Source organism: Eschrichtius robustus, chromosome 18 (assembly GCF_028021215.1).
Source record: "Eschrichtius robustus isolate mEscRob2 chromosome 18, mEscRob2.pri, whole genome shotgun sequence".
NCBI classification, from domain to species: Eukaryota; Metazoa; Chordata; class Mammalia; order Artiodactyla; family Eschrichtiidae; genus Eschrichtius; species Eschrichtius robustus.
In genome coordinates this window covers 19,176,291-19,197,537 of record NC_090841.1, presented here as the reverse complement: position 1 = coordinate 19,197,537, position 21,247 = coordinate 19,176,291, and the positions used below count along the sequence as shown (strand labels likewise).

Here is a 21,247-nt window from a genome sequence, read left to right as displayed (position 1 = left end):
GAATATAGGGAGCATTAAATTTTAATTAAGTTTTTCTAGATTTTTCTAGTCTTCATTAATGTATATACTAGGCATGGTTATAGCTTTAATCAGTGACATTTTCATTATAGTACTTTTTTGTGTTACTGTTTAATGTAACATTTTGTATAAATATTTCCATGTATCATCATAGCCTACTTGTAAGAATAATTTAAAAATCTACATGGTATGGCATTATTTACAGTCATTGTCAACTTTAATCTGCCGTTTGGTGGTAGCCATCTTACCCAAAACATATGTTTCAAGCATATGTTTATCTGTTATTCAAGAAGTAATGTAAATATTAGTAGTGCTGAATATTTAAGTTCAGAATACACTTAAAATGTTCAGTAGCTCTGCATATCTCTGTTCAGAATGCTAGAAGTTGAACTATTGGCGCATATTCAGGCAATTGCTTTTATCAATTGTCTACTCACCCCATGGTGACACTGTTAACTGAAACCAGGCATTAAAAGCATTTTCACTAAAACCAAAAAAAAAAAAAAAGCATTTTCACTAAAGAATGACGAAAGAAAACTGCCTGGCTAATCTATCCTGCGAGCTGAGTGAGGTCTTAAGCATGGCACCGTGGATATGGGGATGTAAGGAATGAAAGAAACTGAGTGGAGAAGAGAACATATTTAGTAATTTTATGGAGTGTAATGTAACTGTCAGGTCTGAACTCTGAATTTTTAAAGGGGTTAGGAAATGTAAGATCAGCAGTGCATTTGAGATACATACAAGTATGATCATTTGTTTTTGTGAAATTTGAAGATGTTGAAGAATCTCATTTTCAAAAGTCCAATCAAGTACTTCATAATCATTTTATGATACTGTATTTGTGGAATGTGCTGTGTAATATTTCCCTATGCTAATAGAGACATCAGTGATAAGAATCACAAAATGATGGATAATTTGCCAGGGTTCCTCACCTGTCACAATTCTGAGAGTTACTTTGTTTACAAGATTTCTGTGTTCACCAAATTAGATTATATATGTCAAGAAGCTGCACTGATTCATTTATGGCAGTGCTAGAAACAGTTTGGGGGCAAATTTTATCTCAGGTAAAATAACTATCTTATGTAGTTGTTGTCTTTCTCCTTATCGCATTGTACTATTGTTTATGATGAGATTATGGAAAATTCTACTGCATTTGTGCTGATGAATGTAAAATGGCATAGGAATCCAGATAATTTGAAGATATGTGAATTCTGCATTTTGAAGCTAGACAAAAATCTCTGTTGATAATTTGCCAGAAACCTATGAGTAGGCTTAGAATTCAGTCAGGCACCTTTATTACAAAGTAGCCCCAGTTTGTTAGTTGGTATTACTCAGTGGCATAACTTGAATCCTATAACTTTCTTTTTCTGCCGTAACATGAAGGCAGATATTTTTTTCTGTTTTGTTTACTACTCTAGCTCCATTACCTAGAACAGAGCCGTACATTGTAATAAGACCTCAAGAAATGTTTGTTGAATGAATTCCACATACTTCCCAGTCCTCACTGTTCAGCTGTTTATTCACTGAACAAAAGTTTCTTGAAAACCTATTATGAGCCAGCCTTTAGCATTTTATAAGAAAGTCAAGGTATTTGCTTTTAGGGAGCTTTTGTTCTAGTGGAGTGGAAATGGCTCAGTAAACAACTAACCAAATAACTGCACAAAATAATTTCAGATAGTGATAAGTGCTAGCACTTAAAAAATAAAACAGATTGATTTGTTAGAAAATGTGTGAGGGTATATATACCCTAGAATTTGGTGGGCAAGGAAGATCTCTGAGGAGATGACATTTGAGGTTCCTGAGTAATAATGAGCCAGCCTTGGAAAGATCATGGGAGAAGAGCCATAATTTTACTATTCCCCTAAATAAAACCTGTGTAGAGAGATAAGTTCCTAGAATTTATAAAATGCATTTTATAGTCATCTACTTGCATAAAATCTCCCAAGGTTTGAGAATCTCCTTGGGGGAAAAAAACATCCCCAAGGTGGAAAAGGTGACTATTTTTTCCTCTTGCAATTTTTGTCTTGGTTATCTTTCACTCTGATTCCTGTTAGAGCTGTTTTCTCATCCTCCAGCATTTCTTTGTTTTCATTGTTTCTGCTCTTTCCTTCCTTTTATTTTCTTTGAATTAGCTCTGCCTTTTCTCACTCAGTAGGACACTTAATATATTAATTTTCAATCTTTTCTAAGTTTTTAAAGGTCTTTGATTTTTCTGAGATATTAATTTTTATTTAAACATCTGGTTAGTGAAAATTACTCTGGTGAAGGTTAAAGACTACCAATGCAGAATTTAAAATACCCATTTCTATCACTATACATTAATTTGAATTTATAACTGCTTTCTTCCACACCTTCCAGAAACCCATATGATAATTTTAATGAAAGTCCCTAATGAAAGTGATGCCATTCATTATATTTTACCTTGAAATTAATACCAAATATTTCAGATTGTATTTAAATAGAAACATAGCGCTTTATGATACATTTCCTATAAAAAGAAAAAATAAGTACTGGTTCTACTGAGGTCAGAAAGTAAATTTTTTTAAATTAATTTATTTATATATTTATTTTTGGCTGCATTGGGTCTTCATTGCTGCGCACAGGCTTTTTCTAGTTGCAGTGAGCAGGAGCTACTCTTTGTTGTGTGCAGTCTTCTCATTGTGGTGGCTTCTCTTGTTGCAGAGCACGGGCTCTAGGTGCGCGGCCTTCAGTGGTTGTGGCTCACAGGCTCTCGAGCACAGGCTCAGTAATTGTGGCGCACGGGCTTAGTTGCTCCGCAGCATGTTGGATCTTTCTGGAGCAGGGATGGAACCCACGTCCCCTGCATTGGCAGGCGGATTCTTAACCACTGCGCCACCAGGGAAGTCCCAGAAAGTAAACTTTAATTCAAGGATTTTTCTTAACAGTGAATGGAATTCTTTTTCTTTTTTTTTTTTTTAATATTTATTTATTTATTTTGTCCACGATGGGTCTTAGTTGCAGCATGTGGGATCTTCATTGCCATGTGTAGGATCTTTGTGTGTGTGTGTGTGTGTGTGTGTGTGTGTGTGTGTGTGTATTTGTGTATGTATAACACAACTTCTTTATCCATTCTCATTCGTCAGTGGACACTTAGGCTGTTTCCATGTCTTGCCTGTTGTACATAATGCTGCAGTGAAAATGGTGTGCAGATTTCTCTTTGACATAGTGTTTTCATTTCCTTCGGATATATACCCCCAAGTGGAATTACTGGATCATATGGTAGTTCTATTTAATTTTTTGAGGAATTTCCATACTGTTTCCCATAGTGGCTGCGCCAATTTATATTTCCATCTATAGTGCACAGGGGTTCTCTACATCCTTCCCTGCATTTGTCGTCTCTTGTCTTTTCAATGATGGCCATGCTGACAGGTGTGAGATAATATCATTATGGTTTTGATTTGCATTTCCCTAATGATAAATGATGTTGAGCACCTTTTCATGTACCTGTTGACCATTTGTATATCTTTGGGAAAATGTCTATTCTGGTCCTTTGCCCATTTTTAATTGCATTATTTATTTTTTGTCTTTTGTTTTTTTAAAAATTTATTTTTGGCTGCGTTGGGTCTTCATTGCTGCACGTGGGCTTTCTTAAGTTGCAGTGAGCGGGGGCTACCCTTCATTGCGGTGCACAGCCTTCTCATTGCTGTGGCTTCTCTTGTTGAAGAGCTCGGGCTCTAGGTGCGCAGGCTTCAATAGTTGTGGCACGCGGGCTCAGTAGTTGTGGCTCGCAGGCTCTATAGCGCAGGCTCAGTAGTTGTAGCGCATGGGCATAGTTGCTCCGTGGCACGTGGGATCTTCCCGGACCAGGGCTCGAACCCGTGTTCCCTGCTTTGGCAGGCGAGTTCTTAACCACTGCGCCACCAGGGAAGTCCCATTATTTGGTTTTTTGCTATTGAGCTGTAGGAGTTACTTATATATTTTGGATATTAACCCCTTATCAAATATATGATTTGCAAATATTTTTTTCCATTCTATCGGTTGTCTTTTAATTTTGTGGATCATTTCTGTTGCTGTGTAGAAGCTTTGTAGTTTGATATACTCCCACTTGTTTATTTTTGATTTTGTTGTTTGTGCTTTAGATGTCATATCCAAAAACTCATTGCTAAGACTCATGTCAAGGAGCTTTTTTCCTATGTATTCATCTAGGATTTTTATGGTTTCAGGTGTTTAAGTCCTTAATCCATTTTGAGTTAATTTTTGTGAGTGGTGTAAGATAGAGGTCTTAGTTTCATTCTTTTACATGTGACTATCCAATTTTCCTAGCACCACTCATTGAAGAGACTGTGGGTTCTACATTGGGTATTTGTGGCTCCCTTGTCAAATGTTAGTTGTCCATATATGCATGGGTTTGTTTCTGGGCTCTCGATTCTGTTCCATTGGTCTGTGTTTCTGTTTTTATGCCAGTACCATACTGTTTGTTACTATATCTTTACACTACAGCTTGAAATCAGGAAGTGTGATGCATCCCACTTTATTCCTCTTTCTCAGAATTGCTTTGGCTATTTGGGATCTTTTATGGTTCCATATAAATCTTAGGATTATTTTTTTCTACTGTAAAAAAATGCCGTCGGAATCTTCATGGGGATTGCAGTGAATCTATAGATAGCTTTGGGTAGTGTGTGCATTTTAACAATATTAATCCTTCAAATCCATGAACACAGGTTACCTTTACATTTATTTGTGTCTTCTTTGATTTCTTTCATAAATGTTTTGTAGTTTTCAGCATAGAGATCCTTCACCTCCCTGGTTAAATTTATTCCTAAGTATTTTATTGTTTTTGATGCTATCGTAAATGGGATAGTTTTTTAAATTTTTTCAGACAGTTCACTGTTACTGTATAGAAATGATACTGTTTTTGCACGTGAATTTTTTATCCTGCAACTTCATTGAGTTTGTTGATTAGACCTAACAGTTTTTTTGGTGGAGTCTTTTAAGATTTTCTGTGTACAAAATTTTGTCATCTGCCAAAAGAGACAGTTTTACTTCTTCCTTTCCAATTTTGATGGCTTTTGTTTCCTTTTCTTTCCTGATTGCTCTGGCTTGGACTTCACTTCTAGTACTGTGTTGGAAAGGAGTGGTAAACGTGGGCACCCTTGTCTTTTTAGACAAAAAGCTTTCAACTTTTCACCATTGCATGGGCTTGTCATATATGGCTTTTATTATGTTGAGATACTTTCCTTCTATACCTAATTTGTTCAGAGCTCTTATCATGAACAGATGTTGAATTTTGTCAAATGCTTTTTCCTCATCTATTGAGATGATCTTTTTAATTTCATTCTATCAAGGCCATGTATCATGTGTATTGATTTGTGTATGGTGAACCATCCTTGTGCCCAGCGATAAATCTCACTTGATCGTGATGAATAGTCTTTTTTTTTTTAACATCTTTATTGGAGTATAATTGCTTTACAATGGTGTGTTAGTTTCTGCTTTATAACAAAGTGAATCAGTTATACATATACATATGTTCCCATATCTCTTCCCTCTTGCATCTCCCTCCCTCCCACCCTCCCTATCCCACCTCTCTAGGTGGTCACAAAACACAGAGCTGATCTCCCTGTGCTATGCAGTTGCTTCCCACTAGCTATCTATTTTACGTTTGGTAGTGTATATATGTCCGTGCCACTCTCTCACTTTGTCACATCTTACCCTTCCCCCTCCCCATATCCTCAAGTCCATTTTCTAGTAGGTCTCTGTCTTTATTCCCGTCTTGCCACTAGGTTCTTCATGACCCTTTTTTTTTTTCCTTAGATTCCATATACATGTGTTAGCATACTGTATTTGTTTTTCTCTTTCTGACTTACTTCACTCTGTATGACAGACTCTAACTCCATCCACCTCACTACAAATAACTCCATTTCGTTTCTTTTTATGGCTGAGTAATATTCCATTGTATATATGTGCCACATCTTCTTTATCCATTCATCTGTTGATGGACGCTTAGGATGCTTCCATGTCCTAGCTATTGTAAATAGAGCTGCAATGAACATTTTGGTACATGGCTCTTTTTGAATTATGGTTTTCTCAGGGTATATGCCCAGTAGTGGGATTGCTGGGTCATATGGTAGTTTTAGTTTTTTAAGGAACCTCCATAATGTTCTCCATAGTGGTTGTATCAATTTACGTTCCCACCAACAGGGCAAGAAGGTTCCGTTTTCTCCACACCCTCTCCAGCATTTATTGTTTGTAGATTTTTTGCTGATGGCCATTCTGACTGGTGTGAGGTGATACCTCATTGTAGTTTTGATTTGCATTTCTCTAATGATTAATGATGTTGAGCATTCTTTCATGTGTTTGTTGGCCATCTGTATATCTTCTTTGGAGAAATGTCTGTTTAGGTCTTCTGCCCATTTTTGGATTGGGTTGTTTGTTTTTTTGATATTGAGCTGCATGAGCTGCTTGTAAATTTTGGAGATTAATCCTGTATCACTTGCTTCATCTGCAAATATTTTCTCCCATTCTGAGGGTTGTCTTTTCGTCCTGTTTATGGTTTCCTTTGCTGTGCAAAAGCTTTTAAGTTTCATTAGGTCCCATTTGTTTATTTTTGGTTTTATTTCCATTTCTGTAGGATGTGAGTCAAAAAGGATCTTGCTGTGATTTATGTCATAGAGTGTTCTGCCTATGTTTTCCTCTAAGAGTTTGATAGTGTCTGGCCTTACATTTAGGTCTTTAATCCATTTTGAGTTTATTTTTGTGTATGGTGTTAGGGAGTGTTCTGATTTCATACTTTTACATGTACCTGTCCAGTTTTCCCAGCACCACTTACTGAAGAGGCTGTCATTTCTCCACTGTATATGCTTGCCTCCTTTATCAAAGATAAGGTGACCATATGTGCGTGGGTTTATCTCTGGGCTTTCTATCCTGTTCTATTGATCTATGTTTCTGTTTTTGTGCCAGTACCACACTGTCTTGATTACTGTAGCTTTGTAGTATACTCTGAAGTCAGGGAGCCTGATTCCTCCAGCTACATTTTTCGTTCTCAAGATTGCTTTGGCTATTCGGGGTCTTTTGTGTTTCCATACAAAGTGTGAAATTTTTTGTTCTAGTTCTGTGAAAAATGCCAGTGGTAGTTTGATAGGGATTGCATTGAATCTGTAGATTGCTTTGGGTAATAGAGTTATTTTCACAATATTGATTCTTCCAATCCAAGAACATGGTATATCTCTCCATCTATTTGTATATCTTTAATTTCTTTCATCAGTGTCTTATAATTTTCTGCATACAGGTCTTTTGTCTCCTTAGGTATGTTTATTCCTAGATATTGTATTCTTTTTGTTGCAATGGTAAACGGGAGTGTTTTCTTAATTTCACTTTCAGATTTTTCATCATTAGTGTATAGGAATGCAAGAGATTTCTGTGCATTAATTTTGTGTCCTGCTACTTTACCAAATTCATTGATTAGCTCTACTAGTTTTCTGGTAGCATCTTTAGGACTCTCTATGTATAGTATCATGTCATCTGCAAACAGTGACAGCTTTACTTCTTCTTTTCCGATTTGGATTCCTTTTATTTCTTTTTCTTCTCTGATTGCTGTGGCTAAAACTTCCAAAACTATGTTGAATAATAGTGGTGAGAGTGGGCAACCTTGTCTAGTTCCTGATCTTAGTGGAAATGGTTTCAGTTTTTCACCATTGAGGACAATGTTGGCTGTGGGTTTGTCATATATGGCCTTTATTATGTTGAGGAAAGTTCCCTCTATGCCTACTTGCTGCAGGGCTTTTATCATAAATGGGTGTTGAATTTTGTCGAAAGCTTTCTCTGCATCTATTGAGATGATCGTATGGTGTTTCTCCTTCAGTTTGTTAATATGATGTATCACGTTGATTGATTTGCGTATATTGAAGAATCCTTGCATTCCTGGGATAAACCCCACTTGATCATGGTGTATGATCCTTTTAATGTGCTGTTGGATTCTGTTTGCTAGTATTTTGTTGAGGATTTTTGCATCTGTGTTCATCAGTGATATTGGCCTGTAGTTTTCTTTCTTTGTGACATCTTTGTCTGGTTTTGGTATCAGGGTGATGGTGGCCTCGTAGAATGAGTTGGGGAGTGTTCCTCCCTCTGCAATATATTGGAAGGGTTTGAGAAGGATAGGTGTTAGCTCTTCTCTAAATGTTTGATAGAATTCGCCTGTGAAGCCATCTGGTCCTGGGCTTTTGTTTGTTGGAAGATTTTTAATCACAGTTTCAATTTCAGTGCTTGTGATTGGTCTGTTCATATTTTCTACTTCTTCCTGGTTCAGTCTCGGCAGGTTGTGCATTTCTAAGAATTTGTCCATTTCTTCCAGGTTGTCCATTTTATTGGCATAGAGTTGCTTGTAGTAATCTCTCATGATCGTTTATATTTCTGCAGTGTCAGTTGTTACTTCTCCTTTTTCATTTCTAATTCTGTTGATTTGAGTCTTCTCCCTTTTTTTCTTGATGAGTCTGGCTAATGGTTTATCAATTTTGTTTATCTTCTCAAAGAACCAGCTTTTAGTCTTGTTGATCTTTGCTGTTGTTTCCTTCATTTCTTTTTCATTTATTTCTGATCTGATCTTTATGATTTCTTTCCTTCTGCTAGCTTTGGGGTTTTTTTGTTCTTCTTTCTCTAATTGCTTTAGGTGCAAGGTTAGGTTGTTTATTCGAGATGTTTCCTGTTTCTTGAGGTAGGCTTGTATTGCTATAAACGTCCCTCTTAAAACTGCTTTTGCCGCCTCCCGTAGGTTTTGGGTCATCGTGTCTCCATTGTCGTTTGTTTCTAGGTATTTTTTGATTTCCCCTTTGATTTCTTCAGTGATCACTTCGTTATTAAGTAGTGTATTGTGTAGCCTCCATGTGTTTGTATTTTTTACAGATCTTTTCCTAATTGATATCTAGTCTCATAGCGTTGTGGTCGGAAAAGATACTTGATATGATTTCAGTTTTCTTAAATTTACCAGGGCTTGATTTGTGACCCACGATATGATCTATCCTGGAGAATGTTCCATGAGCACTTGAGAAAAATATGTATTCTGTTGTTTTTGGGTGGAATGTCCTATAAATATCAATTAAGTCCATCTTGTTTAATGTATCATTTAAAGCTTGTGTTTCCTTATTTATTTTCATTTTGGATGATCTGTCCATTGGTGAAAGTAGGGTGTTAAAGTCCCCTACTATGATTGTGTTACTGTCGATTTTCCCTTTTATGGCTGTTAGTATCTGCCTTATGTATTGAGGTGCTCCTATGTTGGGTGCATAAATATTTACAATTGTTATATCTTCTTCTTGGATCGATCCCTTGATCATTATATAATGTCCTTCTTTGTCTCTTGTAATAGTCTTTATTTTAAAGTCTATTTTGTCTGATATGAGAATTGCTACTCCAGCTTTCTTTTGATTTCCATTTGCATGGAATATCTTTTTCCATCCCCTCACTTTCAGTCTGTATGTGTCCCTAGGACTGAAGTGGGTCTCTTGTAGACAGCATATATACAGGTCTTGTTTTTGTATCCATTCAGCCAGTCTGTGTCTTTTGATGGGAGCATTTAATCCATTTATATTTAAGGTAATTATCGATATGTATGTTCCTATTCCCATTTTCTTAAATGTTTTGGGTTTGTTATTGTAGGTGTTTTCCTTCTCTTGTGTTTCTTGCCTAGAGAAGTTCCTTTAGCATTTGTTGTAAAGCTGGTTTGGTGGTGCTGAACTCTCTCAGCTTTTGCTTGTCTGTAAAGGTTTCAATTTCTCCATCAAATCTGAATGAGATCCTTGCTGGGTAGAGTAACCTTGGTTGTAGGTGTTTCTCCTTCATCACTTTAAATATGTCCTGCCACTCCCTTCTGGCTTGCAGAGTTTCTGCTGAAAGATCAGCTGTTAACCTTATGGGGATTCCCTTGTGTGTTATTTGTTGTTTTTCCCTTGCTGCTTTTAATATGTTTTCTTTATATTTAATTTTTGATAGTTTGATTAATATGTGTCTTGGCATGTTTCTCCTTGGATTTATCCTGTATGGGACTCTCTGTGCTTCCTGGACTTGATTCACTATTTCCTTTCCCATATTAGGGAACTTTTCAACTATAATCTCTTCAAATATTTTCTCAGTCCCTTTCTTTTTCTCTTCTTCTTCTGGGACCCCTATAATTCGAATGTTGGTGCCTTTAATGTTGTCCCAGAGGTCTCTGAGACTGTCCTCAGTTCTTTTCATTCTTTTTTCTTTATTCTGCTCTGCAGTAGTTATTTCCACTATTTTATCTTCCAGGCGACTTATCCGTTCTTCTGCCTCAGTTATTCTGCTATTGATCCCTTCTAGAGTATTTTTAATTTCATTTGTTGTGTTGTTCATCGTTGCTTGGTTCCTCTTTATTTCTTCTACGTCCTTGTTAAATGTTTCTTGCATTTTGTCTGTTCTATTTCCAAGATTTTGGATCATCTTTTCTATCATTATTCTGAGTTCTTTTTCAGGTAGACTGCCTATTTCCTCTTCATTTGTTAGGTCTGGTGTGTTTTTACCTTGCTCCTTCGTCTGCTGTGTTTTTCTGTCTTCTCATTTTGCTTATCTTACTGTGTTTGGGGTCTCCTTTTCGCAGGCTGCAGGTTCATAGTTCCCGTTGTTTTTGGTATCTGTCCCCAGTGGCTAAGGTTGGTTCAGTGGGTTGTGTAGGCTTCCTGGTGGAGGGGACTAGTGCCTGTGTTCTGGTGGATGAGGCTAGATCTTGTCTTTCTGGTGGGCAGATCTACATCTGGTGGTGTGTTTTGGGGTGTCTGTGGCCTTATTATGATTTTAGGCAGCCTCTCTGCTAATGGATGGGGCTGTGTTCCTGTCTTGCTATTTGTTTGGCATAGGGTGTCCAGCACTGTAGCTTGCTGGTTGTTGAGTGAAGCTGGGTCTTGGTGTTGAGATGGAGATCTCTGGGAGATTTTCACCATTTGGTATTACATGGAGCTGGGAGGTCTCTTGTGGACCAGTGTCCTGAAGTTGGCTCTCCCACCTCAGAGGCACAGCCCTGATGCCTAGCTGGAGCACCAAGAGCCTTTCATCCACACGACTCAGAATAAAAGGGAGAAAAAATAGAAAGGAAAAAAAGAAAGTGGATAAAATAAAATAAAATAAAGTAAGAAAAAGTAAAATAAAGTTATTAAAATAAAAAAATAAAAAATAATTCTTAAGCAAAAAAGAAAAAAAAATTTTTTTAAGTTAAAAAAAAAAAAAAACGGACAGACAGAACCCTAGGACCAATGGTGAAAGCAAAGCTATACAGACAAAATCTCACACAGAAGCATACACATACACACTCACAAAAAGAGGAAAAGGGGAAAAAATAATATATCTTGCTCCCAAAGTCCACCTCCTCAATTTGGGATGATTTGTTGTCTATTCAGGTATTCCACAGATGCAGGTACATCAAGCTGTTTGTGGAGCTTTAATCTGCTGCTTCTGAGGCTGCTGGGAGAAATTTCCCTTTCTCTTCTTTGTTCGCACAGCTGCTGGAGTTCAGCTTTGGACTTGGACCCGCCTCTTCGTGTAGGTCGCCTGAGGGCGTCTGTTCTTCGCTCACACAGGACGGGGTTAAAGGAGCAGCTGCTTTAGCGGCTCTGGCTCACTCAGGCCGGGGGAGTGTGGGGTTGGATGTGGGACGAGCCTGCAGCAGCAGAGGCCAGCATGACATTGCACCAGCCTGAGGCACCATGTGTTCTCCCAGGGAAGTTGTCCCTGGATCACGGGATCCTGGCAGTGGCGGGCTGCACAGGCTCCCGGGAGGGGAGGTGTGGATAGTGACCTGTGCTTGCACATAGGCTTCTTGGTGGCGGCAGCAGCAGCCTTAGCATTTCATGCCCATCCCTGGGGTCCGCGCTGATAGCCACGGCTCGCACCCGTCTCTGGAGCTCGTTTAGGCGGCGCTCTGAATCCCCTCTCCTCGCGCACCAGGAAACAAAGAGGCGAGAAAAAGTCTCTTGCCTGTTCGGCAGCTCCAGACCTTTTCCCGGCCTCCCTCCCGGCTAGCTGTGGTGCGCTAACACCTTCAGGCTGTGTTCATGCCACCAACCCCAGTCCTCTCCCTGCGATCTGACCGAAGCGTGAGCCTCAGCTCCCAGCCCCCGCCCGTCCCGGCGGGTGAGCAGACAAGCCTCTCGGGCTGGTGAGTGCTGGTCGACACCAATCCTCTGTGCGGGAATCTCTCCGCTTTGCCCTCTGCACCCCTGTGGCTGCGCTCTCCTCTGTGGCTCCGAAGCTTCTCCCCTCCGCCACCCACAGTCTTCACCCACAAAGGGGCTTCCTAGTGTGTGGAAACCTTTCCTCCTTCACAGCTCCCGCCCACTGGTGCAGGTCCCGTCCCTATTCTTTTGTCTCTGTTGTTTCTTTTTTCTTTTGCCCTACCCAGGTACGTGGGGAGTTTCTTGCCTTTTGGGAGGTCTGACATCTGCCAGCGTTCAGTGGATGTTCTGTAGGAACAGTTCCACGTATAGATGTATTTCTGATGTATCTGTTGGGAGGAAGGTGATCTCCACGTCTTACTCTTCCACCATCTTCTCCTCTCTCCAATAGTCCTTTCAATGTGCTGCTGACTTTGATTTGTGGTTACCCTGTTTTCAAGTATGTTAACCCCTTCCTCCATCTGCTTACTTTAGACTGATAATCGTATAGTCTCAAACACATTCTAAAAAAGAAGAATCTACATTTTCTTACTCTCCTCCCCTATATTTTATGATTTTGATGTCCTCTTTTACATCTTCATGTTTATCCTTTTGCTGTTCCTTGTGTTTATCATTACTTTCACAAATAGATTTTTTTTTTCTTTTTGATCTGTATACTGGCTTATTTAAGTGATTTACTTTCCAATTGTGATTTCCTCTTTTCTGTATCTTCTTGCTTCTTTTATATTTAGAGAAGACCTTTCAATATTTTAGGGTAGGTTTAGTATTACTGTATTCTTTTAGTTTTTGCTTGTCTGAGAAATTCTTTCTCTCTCCTTCTATTCTTAATGATAATTCTGCTGGGTCGAGTATTCTGGGTTGCAGATTTTTCCCTTTCGAGACTTTGTATATATTTCACCACTCCCTTCTGGCCTGCAGCATTTCTGTAGAGAAGTCACCTGATAGCCTTATGGGGGGGTTCCCTTTTAATTAACTCTTTGTTTTTCTCTTGTTGCCTTTAGAATCCTCTTTTTTAACTTTTGCCATTTTTATTGTATGTCTTGGTGTAGGTCTGTTTGGGTTCATCTTGTTTGGGACCCTCTTTGCTTCCTGTATCTGAATATTTGTTTCTTTAAGTTTGGGAAGTTTTCAGCCATAATTTCTTCAAATATATTTTCAATATCCTTTTCTCTGTCTTCTCCTTCTGGAACTCCTATTAATGCATAGGTTGGCATGCTTTATATTATCCCATAGGTCTCTTATATTGCTTTTACTTTTTTTCTCATTTGGCTTTCTGTCTGCTGTTCTGATTGGATGATTTCCATTATTCTATCTTCCAGATCACTTATTCGTTTTTCTGCATTATTCATTCTGCTATTCATTGCCTTTAGCTCAGCTTTCGTCTCGCAAATGAATTTTCCAATGTGCTGCTGAATTTGGTTTGCTAGTATCTTGTGGAGAATTTTTACATCTATATTCATCAGGAGTAATGGCCTGTAGTGTGGTTTTCTTGTAGTATCCTTTTCTGGCTTTGGTATCAGGGTAAAGCTGGTCTCATAAAATGAGTTTAGGAGTATTCCCTCCTCTTCAATTTTTTGGAAGAGGTTGAAAAGGATTGCCATTAGTTCTTCTTAAAATGTTTGGTAAAATTCACCAGTGAAGCCATCTGCTCCTGGGCTTTTCTTCATTGAGAGATTTTTGATTACTGATTTAATCTCCTTACTGGTAACTGGTCTGCTCAGATTTTGTTTCTTCCTGACTCAGTATTGGTAAGGTGTATGTTTCTAGGAATTTTTCTGTTTCTTCTTAGTTGTCCAGTTTGTTGGCATATAGTTGTTGATAGCCTCTTATGATCCTTTGTAATTCTGTGGTATCAGTTGAGTTGTAATGTTTCCTCTTTCATTTATAATTTTGTTGATTTGGGTCCTATTTTTTCCTTGGTTAGTCTAACCAAAGGTCTGTCTGTTTGCAGATGGCATGATCCTTTATGTAGAAAATCCCAGGGGACTTCCCTGGCGGTCCAGTGGTTGAAGCTTCGCCTTCCAATGCAGGGGGTGCAGTTTCGATCCCTGGTCAGGGAGCTAAGATTCCACATGCCTTGCGGCCAAAAAACCAAAACATAAAACAGAAGCAATATTGTAACAAATTCATTAAAGACTTTAAAAATGGTCCACCTCAAAAAAAAAATTTTTTTTTAAAAAGAAAATCCCAAAGAATCCTTACAAAAATGACTAGAGCTAATAAACACATTCAGCAAAGTTGCAGGGTACAAGATCAACAAAAAAAATTCAGCTGTGTTTCTACACATCAACAGTGAAGAATCTGAAAAGGAAATTAAGAAAATAATTCCATTTACAGTAGCATCCAAGAGAATAAAATACATAGAAATAAATATTCCCAAGTTGGTGAAAGACTTGTGTGTGGAAAACTACAGAAGTGTGCTGAAAGAAATTAAAGGTGACTTAACTAAATAAAAAGACATCTCATGTTCACGGACTGGAAAACTTAATATTGTAAAGATGGAAACACTGACCAAAGGAAGGTACAGAGTCAATACAATCTTTATTAAAATTCCAGCCACCTTTTTTGCAGAAATGAAGAAGCTGATCCTTAAATTCATATGGAATTGCAAGGGGTCCTCAATAGCCAAAACAATCTTGAAAAAGAACAACAAAGTTGTTGTTCAACAACTAACACTTCTTGATTTGAAACCTACTACAAAGCTACAGTAGTCAAAATAGTATAGTACTGGCATAAGGATAGATATATATAGGCCAATGGAATAGAATTGAGAGTCCACAAATAAACCTATACCTCTATGGCCAGTTAGTTTCAGACAAGGGTGCCAAAACTGTTCAGTGGGGAAAGAATAGTCTCTTCACAAAACGGTGCTGGGACAACTGGATATCCACACGCAAAAGAATGAAATTACACCACTACTTCACACCGTATAGAAAAGGGAACTGAAATGAATCAACAACCTAAATAAGCTAAAACTATAAAACTCTTAGAAGAAAGGAAGAGTTCATCTTCATGACCTTGGATTTAGAAGTGGAGTCTTAGATATGACACCAAACTTACAAGCAACAACAACAGCAAAAAAAAATTAGATAAATTGTACTTCATCAAAATTAAAAGTGTTTGTACATAAAAGAACATTATGAAGGAAGTGAAAAGACAACTTCCAGAATGGGATAAAATATTTTCAAATCTTGTGTCTGATAAGGGTCTAGTATCCACAGTATATGAAGAGCTTTTACAACTCAGCAAAAACAGACAACACAATTTAAATTGGGCAAATGACTTGAATACACATTTCTCCCAAGAAGATATACAGATAGCCAACAAACACATGACACAATGCTTGACATCATTTGTCAGGGATGTTAGGGAAATGCAAATCAGTACCACAATGAGATATTACTTTATATCCACTGGATATCTATAATCAAAATAACAAGCATTAGCAAGAGTCTAGAGAAATTGGAATCCTTGTATATTGTTACTGGGCATGTGAAATGATGCAGCTGCATAAGGAGCATGTGGTGGTTCCTCAAAAAGTTACATGTAGAGTTACTCTATGACCCAGCAGTTCTACTCCTGGGTACATACCCCCAAAATTGAAAAGAGGAACTCAAATATTTGTACATCAATGTTTACCATAGCACTATTCTCAATAACCAGAAGGTTGAAAACAGTCCAGTTGTTTATCAGTGTTTGAATGGATACATAAATTGTAGTATATCCATACAGTAGAATGTTATTTAGCCATAAAATGAAATGAAGTACTGATACATGCTACAACCTGGATGAACCTTGAAAACGTTATGCTAAGTGAAAGAAACCAGTCATAAAAGATCACATATTGTATGATTCTATTTATGTGATACATAGAAATGGGTAAATCCATAGAGACAGAAGGCAAATTGGTGGTTATCAGGGTTTTAAAGAGGGAAAAAGTAGAGTGATTTCTTAATGGAAATGGTGTAGTAAAATGTTTTGGAACCAGAAGAGGTGGTGGTTGCACAACATCGTGAATGTACTAAATGCCTAGAATTGTACACTTTAATATTGATTTATAATTAATATGTGAATTTCACCTCACTGAAAATATTAATAGTGACACTAATGGATTATAATAACATCGATTTTTAAAAGAATCCATGAGCCCATACTCATACTAAGAAATATGTAAAGTTGGGGTGTAGGATAAGGGGAAGAATTCAGAAAAGAAGTCTCTTCTTAATAGAAGAATGCTAACTAGTAACTACAGAAAGAATAGGGTTTTTTTAAATTGCCATTTTACAGCTACCACAATAATGTTTAGTAGTAATTGTTGAAACCATTGGGTGAAAGACTGTTAGGTAATAGAATATTCAGAGAGTCTCAAAGTATCACCATATTGATTGTTTATTACTTTCAAAGGGAAATGGTATCTTTATAATAGAGACATCTAACAGATAATCACCTAAAACCAAGTGATCAAACTTAACACCACTCAGGTATTCTAAAATGGTATATCAAAAAAAAGAGTGAGTGTGAGAGTGAGCAAATATGGCAACCCATTAACAATTGGTGAATCTAGGTGAGGGGTATATGGGCATTCATTGAATCAATCCTGCAGTTTTTCTGTACATTTGAAATATTACAGAATAAAAGTTGGGGTAAAGATGAAATTTGAATATGACCCTTCCCTGTTTAATAGCCTTGCCTAAAGGTTTAACTCCTTAGCTTTATATTTAAGGTTCTTCATGATCTAGCCCCTGCTTATCCTCCCAATTTTATCTCTTTCTATTGCATTTCTCAAACTAGTTTAGACTTTAGCTATGCCATACTTCTTCCCATTTTCAAATTGTCCGTGATCAATTTACAGACCTACTAGAGAATGGACTTGAGGATACGGGGAGGGGGAAGGGTAAGCTGGGACAAAGTGAGAGAGTGGCATGGACATATATACACTACCAAACGTAAAATAGATAGCTAGTGGGAAGCAGCCGCATAGCACAGGGAGATCAGCTCGGTGCTTTGTGACCACCTAGAGGGGTGGGATAGGGAGGGTGGGAGGGAGGGAGACGCAAGAGGGAAGAGATATGGGGACATATGTATATGTATAACTGATTCACTTTGTTATAAAGCAGAAACTAACACACCACTGTGAAGCAATTATACTCCAATAAAGATGTTTAAAAAAAAAAAATTATCCGTGATCTCTTTCACCACCATGACTTCATACATGCTATGTGTGCTCTCTCCTGGAATGTTCTCTCCCCATCTTTAGCGTGTTAATTCTTGGTTGTCCCTCTGAACATTATGTAGCTATCATCTCCTCCAGGAATCTTCCCTCATCATTGTGGGCTGAGTGGAACCTATAGTACATTGTTCATATCTCTGTTACACCTCTTATTACACTGTACAGTTAATTGGCTGAGTACTTGCCTGTCTCCCTCACAAGACTGTGTATTCCTTGAGGCCTTGGACTGTGATTTATTTTTCTTCTTGGTGTCCATAGTGCATATAAGAGTAGGTGCCACACAGTGGGTGTTTAGATAAATGAATAAATTTAACCTCCTACCATTTTCCTGAACGTCTTATTATAATTTAAAAGAGTTTATCCTTTCTTACTTCATATCAGGATATATCGGTTGTATGTGTACCGTGTTTGGTTTTCTTAGTTTTATTTCTTTTTCCCAACTTTGTAGTGAATGAATTCATTACAGGAATTATTAGTATTTTATAGAACTCCATAGTACAACCAGTACTGATAGAGGGTCATAATTAAAAGAGGTAACATACATGTAAAGCAGACAGCATAGTGTGACACAGTAAGCACTACTTTGGGTCTTGAACCCCATTAAGAATTTAGTGAAATCTAATGAAAATAGTGAACCCTTCCATAGAAAATTGTAATATCTACAGAGAGTTTCATATATAATTCTGCGTGGTTCACAAACCCTTTGAATAGATATCTATGGCCCCCAGGTTAAGAACTCCTGTGCTTTAACCCAGTGCTGGCCTCAGGTATCATCCTTCGGTAATTCACTACCTCTACTAAGTTCTAACACTAATAAGGAAAGGAGTGAAAGAAACATAATGGGTTAAAAAAATTTTTAAAGAGCCATGGATTTGTTTGAGATTGATAAAAAAATGTATTGGAAATAAAAACAAACTGAAAATCCTCCAGCCCACTTTCAAAATTGTAAGTTTTCTTTAAAACAACTGTTGGATCACGGAATGAAGAAGTAAATGGCAGAAAATCTAAAAAATAATAGTGAAAATATTCTCTGTGGTTAAACTGAGTAAAATTCATGGTTTTAAGTGCATATATTACTAAAGAAATAATAAAATAGAGTATTCAACTGAAAAAGTTAGAAAAACAACATGGTAAGCCTAAGGAAAACAGAAGAAAGGAAATAATAAAAGTTGAAAATAGAAATTAATGCATTAAAAGAAGCCTACTTAGATGACTGTTGTAACCTCCTGATGAAGAGTTCTTCCTATATCTGGTTGCTACACTGCAGCTAGGGCGATCCTCCATAGCATTACCTGCTTACGTAACTCTTCCTTGCCCTTAGGGTGGCTCACAAGACCCTTCTTAACCCAACTCCTGTCTACCTTTCACCATATTTCTAACTTTTTTCCTGCATCGTTTCCCCAACCCTTATCTCCGCCTGCCCCATTCTCCAGCCATATAAAACTACAGAACTTCTTTTGGTTCATTGAATTTGATAAACTGTTGACGACGTTTCCTTTCCTGGAGCTTTGCATTTGCTCTTCTCTGTACCTTAAAGGCCTTCCCACTCTTCTTGCCTAGCTAGTTCCTTCTCAGTCTTCAGGACTCAGCTTAACTTTTATATTCTCTAGAAAGCCATTAAATACATGAACACACACACACACACACGTGCATACACATGGTATACACACACATGCTCAAGTAACACTAATTTAAGTACTTGGTCCTGTGTGCTCTGATAGTGCTTAACTTCTCCTGTCATAGCACTTATCACCAATGTCAAAGAAATGTTTGAAGAAGAGTAGTAATCGAGGTACACCAACAGAAAACATATTTCTAAGGTTACAGTGTTTAAAATGATGAAAATAAAAACATATTTCCAAAGCTACTTTTGCCAAAGTAGATAGTGTTATGGATGAGACAGGCCAGAAGAGTATATTGTGTGCTAAAGGAGATATCTTAAATTTAGCAAATTGTATTGGTTAGCTCTCTAAGGAAAAAAAATATTTTTGGATCTTCTCCAGATAAATTTGAGGTGCATTAAAGAACTAAATATAAGCAATTAAATTATATAAAACTAGAAGAAAAGAAAAACTAGCATTTTTATCAAACCTATAGGTCAGCGTTGTCCAATGGAAATATAAAGCCAATCACATAAGTAATTTAAAAAATGTTAGGGCTTCCCTGGTGGCGCAGTGGTTGAGAATCTGCCTGCCAATGCAGGAGACACGGGTTCGAGCCCTGGTCTGGGAAGATCCCACATGCCGCGGAGCAAATGGGCCCGTGAGCCACAATTACTGAGCCTGCGCGTCTGGAGCCTGTGCTCCGCAACAAGAGAGGCCGCGACAGTGAGAGGCCCGCGCACCGCGATGAAGAGTGGCCCCCGCTTGCCACAACTGGAGAAAGCCCTCGCACAGAAACGAAGATCCAACACAGCCATAAATAAATTAATTAATTAATAAAAAAAAAATCAGCTGATGAACCATTTAAAAAAAAAAATGTTAGTAGCTACGTTAAAAAGTAAAAACAGGAAAAATTAATTGTAATAATTTTTTATTAACCCAATATGTCCAGAATATTATTTCAATATGTAATCAGTATAAAAATTAACAACAAGATATTTTACATGGTTGGGTTCTTTTGTACTAAGTGTTTGAAATGCAGTGTGTATTTTACACCTATGGCACATCTCCATATAGACAAAGACAAGCCACATTTCAAGTGCTTGATAGCCAGCCACAAGTTAAATTTAGAAGCAATAGAAGGTGTCACAAAGGAAAAAATAGGTAACATTGGCTACAGGAAAATAAACAATTAAAAAATTTGAGAAGACAAAATGGGAAAATATTTGCAGCATACCATAGTATATTATATTATTATTATTATTACTACCATTATTATTCAGAGAATTCATATGAATTGCTAAGAACATTTAAGACCCCAAAAGATAAAGATGACAGACAGCCAGTTTACAAAAGGGCCAGTAGCAAATGTAAAGATAGATTTTAACCTCATTAATAATCAAAAAAGTGCAAATTAAGCAATAGTAATATGCTGTTTTCATCTATCAAGGTAGCAAAGACTTTAAAACTAATTTTTAGGGGTGCAGAGAATGTGTTTAAATGGTGTTCTCATAGACTGAGGAGGAATGTGAATTCGTAAAACCCTTTTAAAAAGTAGTTTAGCAACAGATACGGGAATTCTGTTTCTGGGAATATATCATAAGGAAACAATACTAATTATAGAGATGGGAAAACTACATACCAAAATGCTCACTACCTAAATTCTTTAATTAAGAGGATGGTTAAGTAGTTTATGGTATAAACATTCGATAACATACTTTGAATAATAACATGGAAAAGTCTTTTTTTAATATTAAACCAAAAAAAGACACAGAATTGGAGGTCTTATTTTCCCCCCTATATTTAAGGGAGGAAATTAAGCCTATGCATAGAGAACAAGACTAAGAAATTTATCAGAATGCTAACAATGTTTATTAGGATGGAGGGACTTCAGTTTTTTTCCAGTTTTTTGTTTTTCTGTTTTTCAGGTGTCATAAGATTAGTGTGTATTACCTATAAAATAAAAAGAAAACTACTCAAAATTATGGGATTAATTTAACATATTTTTAAATATATTGCTAATTTGAGATGTCATACTAATTCAGGGGTGCCATCTTATTCTCTACCTATCAATTTATACTTTATTTTTAGAAAAACACAATACTTTACAATTGGTGAAGTAGGCATAGATGATCCAAATATTTTGTAGTTTGACTCCATCTTTGTTTCAGAGTGAAGTTATTGACTTTCCAATAAAATTGTGCCGCTGTCTTTTTTTATTCCCTTACTTTTGGCTTGAGGCTGACCTCCAGAAAAATGAAGTA

The 21,247-nt window shown here is 37.3% G+C and overlaps 1 protein-coding gene across 6 annotated transcripts in view; it reads left to right on the top strand.

Annotated features, from left to right (window-relative positions):
• Positions 1 to 21,247, top strand: part of FNDC3A (fibronectin type III domain containing 3A) — a 189,280-nt gene that overhangs the window by 56,926 nt on the left and 111,107 nt on the right. The gene's annotated exons all lie outside the window — the stretch shown is intronic.